The following is a 21,766-nucleotide window of genomic DNA, read 5'->3' as shown; positions in this document are numbered from 1 at the left end:
CCTTAGATGTTGGACAAAATGACATTACATTAATATACTGTTACATTGATTGTATACATTACATTTATAAATTGTTACATTGTTATATTCCTATATTGTTACATTGCATTTTTATATTGTTACAACCAAAATTAACTTATTTTTCAAGATACTGTGTTACTGAGTAAAAACAGTTTTCCAAGAGATATGAAGTTACAGATTTTTTAAAGCTATGGATTTTGTTTATGGCCTTTAAGTTACAGCAGCTTATTAAACAAATGTGAACCTGAGTGATATACACCTTTCTTGCACAGTATGGTATAACAATGATGTCTGTGTATGTCACTATTTGCCCTTGTATGGTGTTCATGTACAGATTTATTTTGAATAAATACATTTCCATTTTTAGCATGCTTTTTTTTAGGTACATGACAACTTCTAGTATATAGATACATGGTAGGGGTAGAATCCCCAGTTCTTTAAAGAATGGTTTGCATGATTTTCAGCTGTTAGCATTTTTCATTATCCTCAAAATCTTTTTTTGTTTCCAAAATGTGGTTATGCTATGAGCAGAATTTTCTCAGAATATGATGCCATATTTCAATAGGGAGTGTATGCAAGCATAATACACTGCTCTAACTGTTTCAGGACTTGTGTTGTTCCATATAATCCTCATCGCATAAGTCATTTTCGATAGACATCCCACACAAACACTACTCTCCTAATGGCCATCTGGAAATCTTTCTAAAAATTTGTTTGTTGTCACATTATCCTACTTCATCATTTCCCATAATTCCTTCACTTTTGAGGGCCAAACCTACAAACAAATCACAGTGGGAGTCAGAATAGCTACTTCTTAAGGCAGTCTCTCTGTTAGCTACATGGAACAGGCATTTCTCATTACCCAAAAGTTGGGCCCATGGAATGGCAGAATCAATTACATCTTTGTGGTACATATTCACAGTGAAGAACTCCTCCAACCATTTAACCCATTTTCTCAGTTCAGTTTCACCTGGTATTTTTCCAGGTTCTAACCCACCTAACTTGACATTGTCCTCCTCATCACTGTAACCCACAGTTAACCTTTAGTCCATAAAAAAACAATCAATAGGCAACAAAAGCTCCAATAGCTCCATCCCTTTCACATCAGCTACCACCTTCCCTTTTGCCTAGGTACCTGTGATAAACATATCTGTTCCAGCACCAAATCCATCAACACTTAATGCCAACAGCCTCTCCCAGGCCTTCAATACCCACAACCGCTTCACTAGTCTTATCCACAAGCAAATCTCTCAAGCAGTATTCTCCTCTCAATTTCTTCCAAAAAGCTAAAAAGCACTCCCCCTGCTACATAGGCCTTGAATGCCTCAGCACATAACTTCACTAAGGCTACGACTTTCTCCATTCGAGTCCTGGAATGAGTTCCCTCTCCCTTATGTCCTCCCCACATCACCCACTGTCACCTTCTGTTGCCCTCGCAGATTATGTGACATCTTAGTCAACGTGTAAGACATTCCCAAACCATTATCTCTACCCCAAGGTTCCTTACCACTGCAACTGTCCCTGCTGTAAAAACTGCCCCATACATCCATCACTGCCATCTAGTCCAACACCACCAGTGGTAAATCCTACAATATCAGAGGTAGAGCAACTGAGGAAACCACAAATGTTGTTCATCAACTAATGTGTGCCTCCAGCAGTCTATTATAAAGGCATGACCACAATTAAACTGCTGACCACATGAATGGACAAAGAAGAACTGTTCAACTCTGGGACACTCAGTACCCAGATGCTGAACATATTTTACAGCATGACTCAAGGGACACAAGTGCTTGTTACAGTACATGGGCTGTTGGATCCTTCCACACAATACTGCCTTTCCTGAACTCTGGAGATGGGAACTTGTCCCCCAACACATCCTCACATCTCAACACCCCTGTGTATTAGTCTACCAGAACATATCCCTTCTGTCAATTTCATTACATTTTCATATTTTTATTATTATATTTCATTTATCTCCTTTATTGCTTTCTTTTTTACGTTTGTTAACACCTTCTCTCTCTCTCTCTCTCTCTCTCTCTCTCTCTCTCTCTCTCTCTCTCTCTCTCACTGTCTCACTGTCTCACTGTCTCTCTCTCTATTTTTAATCTATTCCTCTCATCTCTGGACTGAAGTTAGCAAAGTGCTTATGAATGTACTCTCTCTGATCTTCTTCTCTCTCTAATGCTTTGGCCTTCATCTTTGACTACCCATGGCCTCACTACAGCAGAGTCCCTACAAAAGGCACTTAAGAGTGATTTGGAGAGCATCCATTTAGATTTAGATGATTGTTTCATCACTTTTAAATCTATATGTGTCTGTCAACAGGCTAAACATTTTGCCTCCTGGAGGTAAGTACTGCTCATCAATTCTCTTAATTTAAAAGACATTATTACTGTAATTTAGTAGGATGCTAATGCACAAGCTGGGTATTTATTAGTAACTGCATTTGTGCTGATAAAACACTTGATACACTTGCAAGGTTAGCTGTGGCAAACACAATGTAAAACCTTCTCCCATGCATTTGTCATTGGTTATCCCCTATCCATCCTTTCATTTGTCACCCTGAGGTAACACAGCTAGTACTTGCATGAAAATTAACAGATAAATTTATATCTTAGCTACAGCAGCATTCCTGGTGGGAATTCAAAACTTCTGGACACTATGCCATGATTGACATGCTGCCTGTAACATCTAGAAGTCCCTGAGGCAATATGTCTGATGGCATATGTCAGGCATGTTTCAGTGCCTGAGACCTAGACCTATGTCCATCAGATATAATTGTACAAGGATGTAAATAAAGCCTGTATCGATAGTCATTGGTTTATCTAGCCATGGTCAAATGTTAATAATAAAATATGCTGACCTGTTAGGTCCTGATTGTGCAAAAAAGTACTGCATCACACAATCATAAACAATGAATCACTCAGTGTTTAGAGAGAAATTACCTGAAGAATGCCAGGAAGAGATTTATAAAACTGACAGTGTGGCTGGAAAATTTAACTCTTTGTAAAGATATTCCTAGAGCATTTTGAATCTTGTTATCCCAAAAAACAAATGTGTGCAGAAATGAACCAATGAAAGGACAAGTAGAGAATAACTCATGGGATTAGTGTCTTGTGCTAGGTAAGGAAGCTCTGATTAATTCAGTGGATCAATTGTAGTCAATAGCCAAAACCCTATCACCGCCAGTATAATAAAATCCCCCAATATGTTATTAAAACCACTATAGTAAACTCCCACAATCTGTTATTAGAAAGGTGAAACACATTCACTAAACTTGCAAAATAAATCACTCCAAGGAAAAAGAAAAAAATCATTTGATTAATAACTAAACAGAATTAAACAAAACCAGAAATGAAACTGAGTGCCCTGAAAACAGCTGTGGCAAAAATGATGACACTTCAAAATCAGTGGCCACCAAATTCAGATTTACAGTGGTAGCAGAGAACCTGCTAAACACAACCAAATACAAATGCATTACACTCATTTAAGCAGACACTGCATGCACCACCTACAGAAATTAGTTTCAAAATTTATCAGCCTTAGAAGAACACGAAATTCTTGAGGTCACTAAACAGCAGTAGTCCGTTGGGTATGATTGTTTTTCTAGCAGAGTATTAGAATCTTCTGCTGACTTAATACAACTACTCTAAATCTTTCTCTGGAATCAGTCAGTGTCTAAGGGCATATTTTCTCTCAGGTTTAAATAGCTATAGCTTGTAATAAGAGGAAAAATTATACAATAATAGAAGCACTGCAATAAACAAGGGTCCACAAATGAACCATTTGCAAGACAATTGCTGATGTGTGGTTACAATCCACCACTGACTTCATTACAAAAAACTATCCTAGTTAGTACCCCAATTAGATGTGGTTTAAATAAAAAAATTACATTTTAAATATATTTGTACTAATTGGGAAGATAGTTCGTAGTGACATCAGTGGGGGCTCATAACTGGACCCTTGTTTACTGGAACATTTTTGCTTCTATTATTGTATACTTCCACCGGACTCAGGTTTTGCTATGAATTAGGGTACACCCTGTGTAAAACTAGAGGTAAGCAATCCATCACCAATTACTCATTTCATTCCTTCTAGTCTTTTCAGAAGACTTTTAGAAGGTGGCCTCTGACAGAATACTGACTATGGTATTGGAAATTCTGCATATATATAAATAATTTAATGAATGGAGGTAACAGGTCAAAAAACAGTAGAGGTTTTGAGCCATCAAAAGGCTGACAAACAGGACTGAAAATTTTGCTAGCTTTGGCTCGATTCCCAGCCGGGTTGGAGATTTTCTCCACTCACAGACTGAGTGTTGAGTTGTCCTCATCATCATTGCATTATCATCAACATGCAAGTCACCCACTGTGATGTCAACTGAAATGATTTGCACCTCACCAGCTGAACTTCCCCAAGCAGGGACTCCCAGCCATCAATGCTATACAGTCATTTCATTTCATTTCATGTGTATCCATGTATTCTCCCACCGAGTAGAGACAGTGACTGTTGAGGAATGGTACAGGACTTGTTAATTAAGTAGAATACGCTGGGTACACACAACGCAGTTACAATAATCAAAACGAAGTGCATGTGTAGGTGACTTTGAGGTGCAGATGAGAAACCAGCCAGTAACATAAACCTTGTGAACAACAGTGTGAGCACATAGTCTGAGCATTGAGGGAGAACAACATGTATGTAGCCCTCTGCTAAGAGTCTTGGTATCTTCATTCTGAGCCAGAAGAAGATTACTGACACTATGTGATCCTATGTGAGACCAGGTGGTGTGTTCCTGGCTTGTAGCACTCCTTGTAGTGCAACTGTGGTGATTTGTGTGCTGCTGATGGTGAGACACACAAATCCGATCACATTTATTGATACTTGAATCACTGGATATAGCGTACTAGAGGAACTGTGTTAACTGCTGTGAAGGTAGTTTTACATGAATCCCTTATTTTGTTTTTGTTTCTAATGTACTTCTCTTTTAATTTTAAGGGGACCTTCATGTGAACGGGTTGCATTTTTATACCTCGCTCTCAATGCACATTACTCTTGATCTACAATGTGGAGGATGTTGTGGTTTTTTTCCAACAATGAATGACATTAACTCAAGCTGTAACAGGAAATTTATTGAAATATCTGTTATAGTTTACAAATTACAGTATTTTGCCTAATAGATGTTTTTATAATACATGTTTCCATTCTGGTATCATTTCCTGGTCCATAAGCAGTCTAATAGCATTCAAACTGTGGCAGGCTGCTGTCAACATTCATAGCAACACATTATGCCTCTCGTTCTGTAGTTTGGAGTATATCTGAGCAAATAGAAAAACCCTTATTATACCACATTACTATTTTGTAAATACCGCTAAAATTATTTACAGAATGACAAACATAGATCATTTCTGTGATGTATTAGGCATAATACAAAGATACTATCCCATTATTCACTTGAGAAAAATTTGGTGAACATAGATAAAACCATTGTGAAATTATATGTACCTAATGTTCTGAAAATGTAGTTTCGAGAAGATGAGAAAAGAATGTTCACAGTGCTTTTGACCCACCATATGCCTCTTTCAGAACATTCCAGCAGCATGGACAGCTGCTTCATCCTCTGTAGACTTTTTCAGGAGTCATTTCCTTACTCTGGACTCTTTATTGGTGGCATCCACAGCCCTTTCAGCTTCAACTAGTCACTGACAATCTATGGCAGTCAGAGCAGCTGTCACATTATTTCCTGGCTGGATGCCTTATTTGTCCATTACTTTTGTCCTGCTGATTACACCATCATTGAAACGGATGATAGCATCCATCACATCCATTTTGAGTACTGTCTATCCAACAAACACTGTTTTTGGTACTCGTTGCCACATGCCTGTGTTGAAACTCTCATTAGGGTTTTGTGTACAGCCATGTAGACATTTGCTAAGTAATTTTTTATCTGCAAGGTCCCTGTATATTAGCTTTATTGTTTCCATGACTATGGCAGGCGTGGAATGTTTATGGTGATATTCCTTGCCTGAAGCCAGTGTGCAGAGTTAATACACCGTATATTTTTGGAAATGGGAGGAATTTGTCTTTCAGATGGCGGTCATTTTTTTTTTTTTCCCCCACATCCAGGTCCATTTAAATGTACTTAGTCTGCAGGAGAGTCTCCCCAGAATGTTTGTCCGGAATTTGTATGTGACTGAATCCAAGCGCTAGAAGCACTCTCAACAGTTTCCAAGTTGGTGCATGGCTTCAGGATTCTTAGAACATAGTACCCACAACTTAACATCATTTACATACTCAATATGTTTCATCTATTTCAAATTGTCTGGCAGCCAAACACAAAGGCATTTTGTTATCGGGCTAGTTTTACCTTGACTTTCCTTCAGGAAAATGCTGGGTTTGTGTGAATTTGTATTTGATGGGAACAGTCTTATTGTTATTCACAGTTAACTGATTGGGTCTGCTCAACTGCTGATCTGCTTCATTGCACAGTTTTCTAAAAGTTGCAGTTTGTTGCCGTTCTCATCCTTCTGTAGTACTGTCATGTGGTCAGCAAATAGACAGTGTTATATGAATCTACACTTATACTCACACAGTGGGTGTTACAACTATATTAGATTAGAGATTAGATTAGAGATTAGATTAGATTAGATATTAGATTAGATTAATACTAGTTCCATGGATCACAAATACGATATTTCGAGATGATGTGGAACAAGTCAAATTTTCCAATACATGACATAATTAAGTTAATTTAACAATATACTTAAGTTAATACAACAACTTTTTTATTTTTTGTGTGTTTTTTTTTTAATTTTTATATATATATATATTTTTTTTCTTAATTTATATCTAAAAATTCCTCTATGGAGTAGAAGGAGTTGTCATTCAGAAATTCTTTTAATTTCTTCTTAAATACTTGTTGGTTATCTGCCAGACTTTTGATACTATTTGGTAAGTGACCAAAGACTTTAGTGGCAGTATAATTCACCCCTTTCTGTGCCAAAGTTAGATTTAATCTTGAATAGTGAAGATCATCCTTTCTCCTAGTATTGTAGTTATGCACACTGCTATTACTTTTGAACTGGGTTTGGTTGTTAATAACAAATTTCATAAGAGAGTATATATATATACTGTGAAGCTACTGCGAATATCCCAAGATCCTTAAATAAATGTCTGCAGGATGGTTTTGGGTGGACTCCAGCTATTATTCTGATTACACGCTTTTGTGCAATAAATACTTTATTCCTCAGTGATGAATTACCCCAAAATATGATACCATATGAAAGCAATGAGTGAAAATAGGCGTAGTAAGCTAATTTACTAAGATGTTTATCACCAAAATTTGCAATGACCCTTATTGCATAAGTAGCTGAACTCAAACGTTTCAGCAGATCATCAATGTGTTTCTTCCAATTTAATCTCTCATCAATGGACACACCTAAAAATTTGGAATATTCTACCTTAGCTATATGCTTCTGATTAAGGTCTATATTTATTAATGGCGTCATACCATTCACTGTACGGAATTGTATGTACTGTGTCTTATCAAAATTCAGTGAGAGTCCGTTTACAAGGAACCACTTAGTAATTTTCTGAAAGACAGTATTGACAATTTCATCAGTTAATTCTTGTTTGTCAGGTGTGATTACTATACTTGTATCATCAGCAAAGAGAACTATCTTTGCCTCTTCATGAATATAGAATGGCAAGTCATTAATATATATTAAGAACAACAAAGGACCCAAGACTGACCCTTGTGGAACCCCATTCTTGATAGTTCCCCAGTTTGAGGAATGTGCTGATCTTTGCATATTATGAGAACTGCTTATTTCAACTTTCTGCACTCGTCCAGTTAGGTACGAATTGAACCATTTGTGCACTGTCCCACTCATGCCACAATATTTGAGCTTGTCTAGCAGAATTTCATGATTTACACAATCAAAAGCCTTTGGGAGATCACAAAAAATCCCAATGGGTGGTGTTTGGTTATTCAGATCATTCAAAATGTGATTGGTGAAGGCATATATGGCTATTTCTGTTGAAAAACCTTTCTGGAAACCAAACTGACATTTTGTTAGTACTTCATTTTTACAGATATGTGAAGCTACTCTTGAATACATTACTTTCTCAAAAATTTTGGATAAAGCTGTTAGAAGGGAGATTGGACGGTAATTGTTGACATCAGATCTATCCCCCTTTTTATGCAAAGGTATAACAATAGCATATTTCAGTCTATCAGGGAAAATGCCCTGTTCCAGAGAGCTATTACACAGGTGGCTGAGAATCTTACTTATCTGTTGAGAACAAGCTTTTAGTATTTTACTGGAAATGCCATCAATTCCATGTGAGTTATTGCTTTTAAGCAAGTTTATTATTTTCCTAATTTCAGAGGGAGAAGTGGGTGAGATTTCAATTGTATCAAATTGCATAGGTATGGCCTCTTCCATTAACAGCCTAGCATCCTCTAATGAACACCTGGAGCCTACTATATCCACAACATTTAGAAAATGATTATTAAAAATACACTCCTGGAAATGGAAAAAAGAACACATTGACACCGGTGTGTCAGACCCACCAGACTTGCTCCGGACACTGCGAGAGGGCTGTACAAGCAATGATCACACGCACGGCACAGCGGACACACCAGGAACCGCGGTGTTGGCCGTCGAATGGCACTAGCTGCGCAGCATTTGTGCACCGCCGCCGGCAGTGTCAGCCAGTTTGCCGTGGCATACGGAGCTCCATCGCAGTCTTTAACACTGGTAGCATGCCGCGACAGCGTGGACGTGAACCGTATGTGCAGTTGACGGACTTTGAGCGAGGGCGTATAGTGGGCATGCGGGAGGCCGGGTGGACGTACCGCCGAATTGCTCAACACGTGGGGCGTGAGGTCTCCACAGTACATCGATGTTGTCGCCAGTGGTCGGCGGAAGGTGCACGTGCTCGTCGACCTGGGACCGGACCGCAGCGATGCACGGATGCACGCCAAGACCGTAGGATCCTACGCAGTGCCGTAGGGGACCGCACCGCTACTTCCCAGCAAATTAGGGACACTGTTGCTCCTGGGGTATTGGCGAGGACCATTCGCAACCGTCTCCATGAAGCTGGGCTACGGTCCCGCACACCATTAGGCCGTCTTCCGCTCACGCCCCAACATCGTGCAGCCCGCCTCCAGTGGTGTCGCGACAGGCGTGAATGGAGGGACGAATGGAGACGTGTCGTCTTCAGCGATGAGAGTCGCTTCTGCCTTGGTGCCAATGATGGTCGTATGCGTGTTTGGCGCCGTGCAGGTGAGCGCCACAATCAGGACTGCATACGACCGAGGCACACAGGGCCAACACCCGGCATCATGGTGTGGGGAGCGATCTCCTACACTGGCCGTACACCACTGGTGATCGTCGAGGGGACACTGAATAGTGCACGGTACATCCAAACCGTCATCGAACCCATCGTTCTACCATTCCTAGACCGGCAAGGGAACTTGCTGTTCCAACAGGACAATGCACGTCCGCATGTATCCCGTGCCACCCAACGTGCTCTAGAAGGTGTAAGTCAACTACCCTGGCCAGCAAGATCTCCGGATCTGTCCCCCATTGAGCATGTTTGGGACTGGATGAAGCGTCGTCTCATGCGGTCTGCACGTCCAGCACGAACGCTGGTCCAACTGAGGCGCCAGGTGGAAACGGCATGGCAAGCCGTTCCACAGGACTACATCCAGCATCTCTACGATCGTCTCCATGGGAGAATAGCAGCCTGCATTGCTGCGAAAGGTGGATATACACTGTACTAGTGCCGACATTGTGCATGCTCTGTTGCCTGTGTCTATGTGCCTGTGGTTCTGTCAATGTGATCATGTGATGTATCTGACCCCAGGAATGTGTCAATAAAGTTTCCCCTTCCTGGGACAATGAATTCACGGTGTTCTTATTTCAATTTCCAGGAGTGTATTTTCAACTTCTGACTTTTTGTTCATAAAGTTTTCATTCAATTTGATGGTAATACTGTCTTCCTGTGCTCTTGGTTGACCTGTTTCTCTTTTAATAATATTCCAAATTGTTTTAATTTTATTATCAGTGTTGCTGATTTCAGACATGATACACATACTTCTGGATTTTTTAATGACTTTTCTTAATATAACACAGTAGTTTTTATAATGTTTGATAGTTTCTGGGTCACTACTCTTTCTTGCTGTCAGATACATTTAGCTTTTCCGGTTACAAGATATTTTTGTACCCTTAGTAAGCCATGGTTTGTTACAAGGTTTCTTACGAGTATATTTAACTATTTTCTTGGGGAAGCAGTTTTCAAATGCATTTACAAAAATGTCATGAAATAAATTATATTTTAAATTGGCATCAGGTTCATGGTACACCTCATCCCAGTCTAACTGCTGTAGGCTTTCCCTGAAATTTGCAATTGTTAATTCGTTGACTGAACGTACTACTTTGGAGGACTGTTTAGTGTTGCTGAATGGAGCTATGTCATATGTTGTAACTAGCTGTGCACCATGATCAGAAAGACCATTCTCAACAGGCTGAGCATTTATCTGGTTAAACTTATCTTGGTCTATAAAGAAAATCAATAACGGGTGTCAAATTGAAAGAACCGAGTAATACTTCAAGGTCATTTTTCCTATTACCCTCTTCTACATTGAAGTCCCCACAAATAATAATTTGCTTCCCCCTGTCTGACAGATAGCACAACAAGGAGTCCAAATTTTTCAGAAATAGATGAAAATTTCCTGATGGGGACCTATATACAGTTACAATTATAAATGTGCCTTTATTTAATTTAAGCTCACAGGCACATGCTTCTATATGTTTCTCTACACAAAACTTTTTTGTTTCTATACTTTTCGCACAATAACTTTTGACATATATGGCAACTCCTCCTTTCTCCATATTTTCTCTCATTACATGTGCAGAGGGCTTATATCCACTTACATTTACCTTATCCATATCAGTAACAATGTAATGCTCAGACAGGCATAGTATATCTATTTCATCCTCAACTTCTAAATCTTCTAAACAAACCAGAAGCTCATCTATTTTACTCTTTAAACTCCCAATATTTTGATGAAATATACTTACATTATTTTTAATTATACTTTTGTGAGAACCTTTCCGTTTTCTAACATTTGCAGTACTCTCCTGTCTGAGTTTCTCATTGAGCTTAGGCCTAGTTCCTATACCAGTGGTCACATGGTGTTCAGAGAGGCAGATTTTGTCAACTGGGTTGGGTGACTTTAATTCATCAATGCAATTACCTAGGACTGAGATACAACTTGGTGGAGATAAAATTTCTGGTGATTGGTGAAAATTTATAATTGACAGCTGTGATTGGTGATCCAATGTGCTAGAATTGTGCTGTTTAATTTCTTTCCTAAACTGAAGATTTGTTTCAATCCTGACCTCTCGTAGAACTTGACATCTTTCTGTCTTACCTATTCTAAAAAAGGTGCTGCTCCAACACCTGTAACCACTGGTATTTTACCATTCATGGCAGTGCCTCCCCCCCTTAAATTTCCTGCTATTACCCCAGCCAGTTTCCCCTTCCCTTTCCTGTTGAGATGTAGGCCATGCCTGGTATAGTCCCACCTGCTGAGAGAATCAACAGGAACCACACCAATATCAGCCCCCGCACCCGACCCAAGCAGCCGTTCCAACTCAAAATTAACTCTCCCAACAGAAGAGTTCAAATGATGCCAGTCATGGCGTCTCAGGACAGATACAAATTCAACATTGGTGTGTCTCGATGCCGACGCAATCTTTACCAGGTCACACTCTATACTGTACCCAGGATCTCTGTCGATGCTATTCCCTGGCCCTCCCACAATAACCATGGAGTCTTCCCTGGTAAATCCTTTACAGAGTGAACCTAAATCCTCTGTCACCTGATCCAGACTAGCACTTGGTTTGAAAAAATTTGTGACCTGGTATTCTGGTCCTAATTCCTCCTGCAGAAGTTGGCCTACACCTCTGGCATGAGAACTGCCTAACAACAAAACTTTCTTCCTTTTCGATGACTTTCCTACATTCTTTTTCAATTTCCTATTGAAAGTTTGTTGTTTCCTGTCTACACCTACCTCTGCTTGAGGCTCATCAGTTTCTAACTGAAGCAACAGGTCAAACTTATTTTTGACATTCACCACAAAACTGTCAGACTTAGTTCTAGGCCTGTTCCTTCTGTTACCTGTTGCCACTTCCCACCTCTCTCTGCCCTTCTCCCTCCTTAACCTGTCCAGATCTTCCCTAGCCTGATCTAGCTCAGCCTGAAGGGCAGCAATTTTCCCCTCCTGTTCCACTATCTTCCTATCTCTGCTGTAAATCCTACATAACCACTGATGAGCCTGATCCACTTCCCCGACACCCACGCCACTGTAGTCCCCCCAGTGAAAAAAACTGCTGCATCCATCACACCAAACCCCGGAAGTCAGGCACTTCTCACTCATGGCAAAAATAATACTTTAGCTAGAATAAATCAATTAAATTACCGAAAATCAAAAAAAGACGTTACAAGAATTAAGCCTATTCACAAATGTATATAAGCAAGTTTCTGATATAAAGTTACGCTGTTTTTCTGAAATCTGTTTGAAAACAATGAAGTTATACGTTATTTACGGTAGTTTACTTATATGCTACCGAGAAACTAGTTAAATTACCGTGAAACGAGAAACAAAAACGTTTACAAAATTTAAGCCTAAGCGCGACTTCGCGAAGTTACGATCTTTTCGTGTTTTCCGAAAAAATACGCAAAGAAAAGTCAAACCTTCATCGGCAAGACTAAACGATACACTAATGCACGTATTTAATTTGTTATCGGCGTTAAACTAAATTATATTCCTGTCTAAATCACTTAAATTTCTGGAAACAGTTTCTGGCGTCACTTACTCGGCGGCCATCTTGGATGAGACATATTCAGCTGAAATTTATAGATCAGGCTCATTTAGAGTCAGTGAACGCAGTGGTGAAGATCCCCCATTAAGGAAATGCCAAATTTTCAAGCAATAAGATCATGCATTCATGACCAAATATCCATTTTGCAGGTAAACAGCAGTCTTATTCACTAATAAAAATAGACACACACACACACACACACACACATACATGCACAATCAGTATAAGATATAACATTTCTACCAAAAAGAGGTTGCACTTTTCTACTGTAAAATAGCATTTCTATACTGGTGTATTTTGCTGCATCATACAATAGTTTTCACTTTTGATAATGAGGTCTTATTACAAAATGTTCTAGAGAACAGTACAAACAATAACATCACTGTCTTCAAAAGGTTTGATGCCATAATCACTATTTCCTGTTTATCACATTGATTCTGGTATGTTACTGAAATTTGTTGCAGTTTTCTCTGCCACATAACCACAAGTCTGTGAGGCATAAATGATCATGTCCTTGAAAACTAGTGACATATGGTGATAAACAACTGAGTGAAATTTCACAATTAAAGTGGACTGAAGACCACAACAACAACAACAACTTTGACAAGTCATGTATCTTGCAATGCTCTCAAAATAAATTTATTTCTAATGCAATACTGAGGTCTGCAAACAACAAGTTTATACTGTCTGAAAAAGCAGACATCAAATGGCTGGAGATATTTAGTGGTTTGTGGGAGGATTATTTCTGTGCAAATACATTTTCCATTTAAGGAATCCTGAATTTCAGGTTCTTGAAATACAGCTCCATCAGTCAGCCCAGGCCAAGAGTCAAGCAACAGAAGGTATCTTTTAGCTCTGGAATGAAAATATTTTTTAACCAAAAGACAACATGATTCCATGCAAGCTTACCAGAGGTGTTAGCATCAACAACTATAGTGAAAGGTGCTTCCCACATTATTAGCTGTCTCAAACTTGGTCCAATCTGCCCATTTTGGTCTTAAAAACAAATATACATGTTTGTACCAAGAAATCCAGCAGATGGCATATGAAGTTGGACAGTACAAGAATGTGTTACAGATAAAATAGATTTCACCACAGATTATGTGTGTTTTTCTCCTACATTTGATAACGTTTATCCACTTGCCATCTCATATTCAAACCAGGACTGGTTTTTGTTGAAGATACTGTTTCCACTAAATCCCTCACCTGCAGTTATGGTGTTGACCTTGTGTAGCTAAAAATGCTGCGCAGACCCCATTGTGTCTTTTTTGTCCTTCATTTCTTTTGTAGAACTAAATGATGTTTTAGGAGAAAAAATGTGAATCTCTCTTTAAATCCCTTTACAAAAGTTTTTGATGCAAGGCTACACAACTGTGTTTTATGGCAGAACTAATAGCCCAAAATTTTATAAATTGTAATCATGGACAATCAGACCACAACCTCCGCATTCTTTAAATTTTTCAGCCATTTCATTGTTATTAAAGAACAGTGATACAATTCTGGAAGGATTCTGCAGAAACTTACTGCCTTATTAACTATATTAAACTTTTTTGCAGTTGCTGATACATATTCTCTATTACACCTCTTTTTTTTAATGTTTATGCATATGCATACATTCTCAATAGGGGTTACTGTTAATTCATTTCATGGTTCATACTCACTTGTAGAATAATCTTTGTGGTGATGTGTTTGTCAAAGACTAAGACTGAAAATGCAAATGTGCAATATCTTTGTTTCTGATGTGATGAGATCTTTGTGTCTAGCCACCGCCCCCCTCCCTCCCCCTCCCTCCCCCCCCATCCCCCCCCCCCCGCCCGCCCACCATGTGGTGTAGCTCATGTATTATCTTACTGAATTAATAACCTGTGTGTAACTAAAAGTATATGCATATTAAGTGACACCGACAATGACAAAGGCCATGATAAACAACAAATGCAACAGATGTGAACTACCAAGCATGCTGCCTCATCAGGGCAGCCATTTGGTACATCAGTGGAAGTGAATACTCCTCCACCACTTGCAATAAATTTCACACAAATGCCAGGCACTTTGAATTATATGCAGCTCACGGGCAATTTGCTTACAGTGAGTCTTCTGCACCACATGGAAAATTTGTCATTCTGCTTTACATGCATCAGCAACCTGATCTTTGGCTTTGGTTCTTGGAATTTTCTTTAGAAGTCTACAGCATCACAGAAGACAACTTGCAATTCATTCTGACTTTTAAATGCTTTGGACTCTCACATCTTTTTGTTAGTGACCGATATCATGCATAATGTGCCTTTGGTCTGCAGATACGTGTATCACAAGGACAATGTGCTCTTTGTCGAATGCATCAATAGCTGAATTTCAAAGCCAACAATTTTTGACAAGTGAATCTATGGGCAACAGATCATCTTATACTGGCACCATCTTTGGTCCTTTTTAAAGGGAGCTGAAGTATCTAACACCACACTTAAACTGTAATGGATTAACCAGTGGTCTTCAGCAGTCAGGTGGGCTGTGGTTGCAAATAACGCCTCCAATTTACTCACAGTTACTATTGCTGATCAGATACATAATTTGCAGTTATGTGGTAATGCAAGCAGGGCAATCCAAACATAACATCACAACTATAGTCACAGAGGTCACTGATAGGGGTGAGCAGCTTCCACCTGCAGAACAAGTTGACTCACTACACAATGACACCAGCACTCTCCGATGACACTCCAGGCGACTTCCAATAGATCCCAGCTTTCTTCAGCCTGCTGCACAACATGACATTCACCATAACATTAGTTTATGCTCTAACATACAATACCTCCACTCTGCTACTATGGCAAATAAAGGATCTTCCATTGCACACAATATGGTGTTGACCAACAACAATCATTCTCACAAAGGCAGATCCTTTACTACTACAGAACGTGACTCTCCCTGCCATTTCAACTCGACAAACCACAGGCCATAGAACTGGTAAACCACATCTCTTACACATCTAGGACACATGTGTGCGCCAAAAATATTCAATCGACTCAGGACTGGATGTCAGCGTACTTTCAGTGAGATCTGAATGCTGATCGTCTGTTGACTCCTGGGTAAAAGTCACAACCAACTTCTGAATACGATGTGAACTGTGTGCTTGGGTCTCAAGAAAAATTTCCAGTGGACTTTCCTTGTAGCAGATGTTGCTGAGCCTACTTGCAGCAGACTATCTACACCACCCCAACATTGACATATCCCACCCCAACATTGACATATCCATACAAGAGGGTCAGCTCCAACTGAACGATGAAAGTGTTTATGGAAATACTGGATGTTCACATGATGCTCACAAACTAAAGGTGACAGCCGCATAGGAAGTGAGACTGCCCATCGTTAACATCAATGAACCTCAAGCTTCTGCCATCAGGAAAGCTCCGATTAAACTCATAAAGTTAAAAGATGATTTCATTTTCCTGTCTATTTTGCCTGACACAAAACAACTGTGTCCATCTCTCACCAACATGTTTCTAAACACCTGCCATTACATTCCTGCCACACTGGGTCTGCTGGTGACCTTGCTACCACGCAGGTCAGCACCTGGACTATATACCAATGTGAAGAACAAAAAAAGGAGAATTCATCTGATGCACCATGGATGTCAAACTCCCTCCTTTCAGTACAGCATAAATCTGGATACTATATGATACTATCGCCTACAACACATCATATACCAGCCAGACACTCTGCCCCGCTGCCATATAAAACACATAAAATCTATGCCTATGCTGGCTGATTCCCCCACCACCGATGCTATGCTCTCACCAGAAGAGCCTCCACAGGACTCTTCCCCAGTTTCTTGTGTTTTATGGCTGGTCCACACGAAGGCTGGCCAGAGCGTACAACTGCACTATTCATTCATTCCAGCGTACAGCGTGACTATTCATTCATTCCAGCAGCTCCACTGTATAGGATGGGAGAGGGAAGAAGAGGTTGTGTGGTGACACAGTTAGTTGAAGATAAGACTGAAAATTCAAATGTGAAATATCTTCATTTCTGAACTGACATAATCTTTGTGCCTGTGTTTTCATGCCAGTTCAGCTTATGTTTCGATATAATGTATATCCTCACTGTGTAGGTCACATATTATCTTAGTGAATTAATGAAGTGGGTGTAACTAACTGTATACCCATATTAATGTGGATCGTTGTTCCCACAGTTTCTTCATTCCCACTTTCAATTGCTACAGATCGATAAACATATTCATCGTCAAAGGTATTCTCATTGTCAACATTTAATGTATCATTTACAGTCAGAGATTTTTCTCCAAACAATTTACAGTTCATGAGTTCGAATAGTGTATTTGTAAAAGAAAGGCCTTCAGTTCCATCTTCTATGGCATTATGATACTCTGTTGACAGAGCTATATAGTTGCTTAAAATGTCCATGACATGAACTGGATTGATGTGATGCATGCTGGCTCAAAAAAAGTTTATAATATTAATTTTGCAAACTCTTGACTAGAAGAATAAATGTACTAACAATATGATCATAAAGACTTTGCTCTTATACTTTAAACATACCTGAACATTTAATAGAATTAAGCCAGAATGTTCCAGGATGTGGAAATTCACACTACTGCAATGTGGTTAGTTCCTTCTGTGGGAACAGTTTGACTGAGCATACCTGAATACCCCATCTCACAATACCATACAGCATGCAATGTAGTTGGGCACAACATTATAGTTCACAAATCATACATCTTTATAATTCAAAAACTAGACTACCACCACTGCAATCTGCAACACACAAGGAGCCCAGTATGTATGTTTCATCCAAATATGACCCAAACAGCTGAAACATCTGTCAGATCATTAATATACAACAGGAAGAGGAGCTGCCCCATAGCTGCAGACCCATAAACACATTCATTCTCAAAGGTATTCTCATTGTCAACATCTAATGTATCATTTACAGTCAGAGATATTTCTCTGGACAATTTATCATTAATGAGTTTGAATAATATATTCGCAAAAGACAGGTCTTCAGTTCCATCTTCTATGATCTGATTGTAACATTTGACAGTACTTAAGTGGCTGTTTTGTATTTTTGATCATTGTGCCTCAACGAGAACATATTTTCCAGGATGGATTTCATCCACACGTTCGCAAGGCTTCATATGCCACAGTATTCAATCTTAGCAGATTTTCATAATTAACCATTTCCAACAGACAGAGCTAAAAATATTCAAGCTGTTGCCAGTCAAAGTGGCCGTGCGGTTCAAGGCGATGCAGTCTGGAACCGCGAGACCGCTACGGTCGCAGGTTCGAATCCTGCCTCAGGCATGGATGTGTGTGATGTCCTTAGGTTAGTTAGGTTTAACTAGTTCTAAGTTCTAGGGGACTGATGACCTCAGAAGTTGAGTCCCATAGTGCTCAGAGCCATTTGAACCATTTTATTCAAGCTGTTAACTATATTTCATGGTCAGATTTAATGTATAGTGCTGTTAAGACAGTCACATATTGCTGTCTGCATTACTTTGGACCTTCTGAATCCATGCTGGGGTGTAGATATCATCATTTTCCTATATAAATGATAACAGTTTTCTGGACATAATTGTCCGCAGCTCGTGGTCGTGCGATAGCGTTCTCGCTTGCCACGCCCGGGTTCCCGGGTTCGATTCATGACGGGGTCAGGGATTTTCCCTGCCTCGTGATGACTGGGTGTTGTGTGATGTCCTTAGGTTGGTTAGGTTTAAGTAGTTCTAAGTTCTAGGGGACTGATGACCATAGATGTTAAGTCCCATAGTGCTCAGAGCCTGGTCATAATTTCCTCTAAGACTTTTGATATGCAAGGTGAAACGGCGTCTGGCCTAGAGTTGTTCATGTCGTGCTCAGAACTATTTAAAAAATAGCATTCAGTATTTACCTAGTGAATTTGATTCATGTATAAATACTGGCTGTGCATTTCCAAACCAGTATTCCAGTCACCGAGCTTGAAGGCAAGGGGAGGAGAAGGGAGCTCTAAGTTCACGTAGAAAAGCCAGCACAGGAGGTACAAACACAATATCCCTAATGAATCTCCATAAAAAAAATAAAAAAATTGAGTGGAGTCAGGCCAGGGGGACATGGGGTGCAGTTGGCGCATCACGGCCAATCTGTTGACCTGGAAAATGGTCACTGAGAAAATCCTGAACATCAGCCAGGTAGTGGGCTGGTGCACCATCTTGCTTGAAGTAAGTATTTCGTTGTTGGTCATCCTCATCGATCTGTGGTAGCAACATATCCAGGTACACTATGCTGCTGATGGTTCTCTCAAGGAAAAAAAAGGGGCCGTACACTTTGCTCTTGCTCAATGCACAAATAACTTTCAGTTTAAGACTATCACAAACATGTTGCAATGTTTGATGTGGATTTTCACTGCCCCGAATCCTACAGTTATGTTTTTTAACCTTGTCACTTAAGTGAAAACTCATCGGAAAAGATGATTTTGTCCAAGAAAGGTTCATCCTAATCTAATCGATTTAACATATCTCCACAGAAGTTCTTGCAAGCGAATTGATTTCATAGGGCTGTTGACAAAACATCGTCTCACTTGCTCAACATCGTCGTATGTGCTTGGATGATGTGATGATCTCCCGTGTCTTATCGAGCACCCTGTTTCTACAAAACATTACACTACTCATAAATTGTAGGCCTACTAGAAGGATCTTTAGCCTACTTGGTATGGAAAATAAAAATACACTGGACTGTTGTCGTTGACTTCGATTCTTCAAACCATAACACAGCTAGCATTCTCGGGTCCAGTGAAGGCAGCCATCTTTAACACAACTGCTGCTAGCACTCCTTATGACGCAATTCGGCACTAGCGAATTACACGAGGACAAATCCCACTAACTTGACTAAACCTGAGAATGGCTCATGATTCTGTCTAAAATGAGAAATCATTTCAGCCCACCTTCGAGTTAGAAAAGTGATATTATCAGTCCACCCACTGATTTCCTCACTAGTCACAAATGTTTCTCACAGATTACCCATCATAGGTTTCATTTTCTACAAACGGAACATATGGCAGTGTTTTGAAAACTGGAGAAGAAGTTCTTTTAATGTCAACACGGTTCTGACCTGAAACCACCAGGCACATTAAAACTGTGTGCCAGACTGAGATTCAAACTTAGGATCTTCGACTTTTGCAAGCAAGTGCTCTACTGACTGAGCTACCGAAGCAACTTCTGCCAGTACCTCATCCCTTACCCTCAAGCCTTCATAAAAATTCCCCAGTGAAACTTGCAGGACTAGCACACCTGGAAGAAAGGATATTGCCCTGAAATGCAAAGATCCTTAGTCTCAGTCCAGCACACAGTTTTAATCTGCCAGAAGTACCATACTGATATGGTTTGTGGTAGAGTAATTATGGTGTACACGTACATGGATAAAGTGTCAGCGCAGCAAATGCCGACATAGTGTAACTGAGGGGAACCAGTCCACTCCACTGCAGAGCGAAATACTCACTCTGGAACAAGGGCGCCCATAGCTGAAGGCAAGGGGGTGGCCGTAGCCCTCACCCCCCTTGCTCTTAAGGAAAGGATAAAATAGTCAGGTATTTTTCTTTCAAAAATTTAATGGTCAGTATTATGTAGATTTTTAACAGGGTTGCAACTGGAACTTTTTTATGACTACTTGTAAATCGTCATTCATCTTCCAAATTATTAAAAATGCTCCATACCCTCAGGACTGGCCCCCCTTCCCTACAAATTATCCTTTGGGCACTCCTGTTCTGGAAGCATTATGGCTGTGGCTAAGTCATGTCTCCGCAATATCCTTCCTTCCAGAAGTGCCAGTCATGCACGTTTCACTGCAGAACTTTTGTGAGACAAGATAGTGGCGGGAGTAAAGCTCTCAGGACAGATTATGAGCCTTGCTTCAATAGGTCATTCAGTCGAGCAGTCACCCGTCAAAGGAAAACTTCCTTAGTTCAAGCCTCAGTCTGGCATACAGTTTTAAACTTCCAGAAGTTTTATATCAGCGCACACTCTTATTGTGATCATTTCTTCAAGCACCTCCAAAATCACAATTAGTAATATCACATGCAGACCATTTTCTAACCATTGTTCATTGAAGGAGCACTTGCACTTCTTTGAACTCATTCTTGTTGTCAAGTATAGTGTGCTATTTCCAGGCGGGAAGGCGTGACGGTCCCCGGCACGAATCTGTCCGGCAGATTAATGTCGAGGTCTGGTGTGCCGGCCAGTCTGTGGATGGTTTTTTAAGACGGTTCTCTATCTGCCTCGGCAAATGCGGGCTGGTTCCCCTCATTAAGCCTCAGTTACATTATGTCGGCAATTGCTGCACTAACACTTTCTCCATGTACGTGTACACCATAATTACTCTACCACACAAACATTGGGGTTTCACTCGTTTGGTGTGAGACATTCACAGGGGGGGGGGGGGGGGGGGGGGCGTTCACTGGGAGCCAAACCGCACTATAACCCTGGGTTCGGCGTGGGGTGGTGGTGGGGTGAGTGGACTGCTGTAGCCTGTTGTGGGGTTGTGTACCACTGAGGGCTATGGTGGGGGCAAAGCCTCTCCATCATTTCTAGGTTCCGGTTCTATACAATACAATGGTGTGATATGGTTATTGATGAAGAAAAGCAACTAAATTTAGCTAATGAAATATATCACAACACAATGTAGCATGCAATACAATCAGATACGGTTTCTCGCATACAGATAATGTATCGTTGTCCATTTTTGTTCCTTGTGCGCAACAATATACGTGATTACTCACTGGTAACAGTGGAATCTCTTTGTCAAACAGATTCGCCGACTTAAGCTAATAATAATAAAAATCATAAAAATGAAATAAATACCTAATTCGGGTTAAATCGCTTC

The 21,766-nt window shown here is 40.1% G+C and overlaps 1 long non-coding RNA gene across 1 annotated transcript in view; it reads right to left on the bottom strand.

The window, feature by feature from the left end:
• Positions 1-5,169: 5,169 nt before the first annotated feature.
• LOC126259920 (uncharacterized) overlaps positions 5,170-21,766 on the bottom strand; it is a 61,661-nt gene continuing 45,064 nt past the window's right edge. Inside the window, exon 3 of the long non-coding RNA XR_007546575.1 lies at positions 5,170-5,336. This is a non-coding gene — a long non-coding RNA (uncharacterized LOC126259920). The remainder of the gene's footprint in view (positions 5,337-21,766) is intronic.

Source organism: Schistocerca nitens, chromosome 5 (genome assembly GCF_023898315.1).
Source record: "Schistocerca nitens isolate TAMUIC-IGC-003100 chromosome 5, iqSchNite1.1, whole genome shotgun sequence".
NCBI lineage: Eukaryota > Metazoa > Arthropoda > Insecta > Orthoptera > Acrididae > Schistocerca > Schistocerca nitens.
Note: the sequence above shows the minus strand (reverse complement) of the source record. Positions and strands in the feature narration are given on the sequence as shown.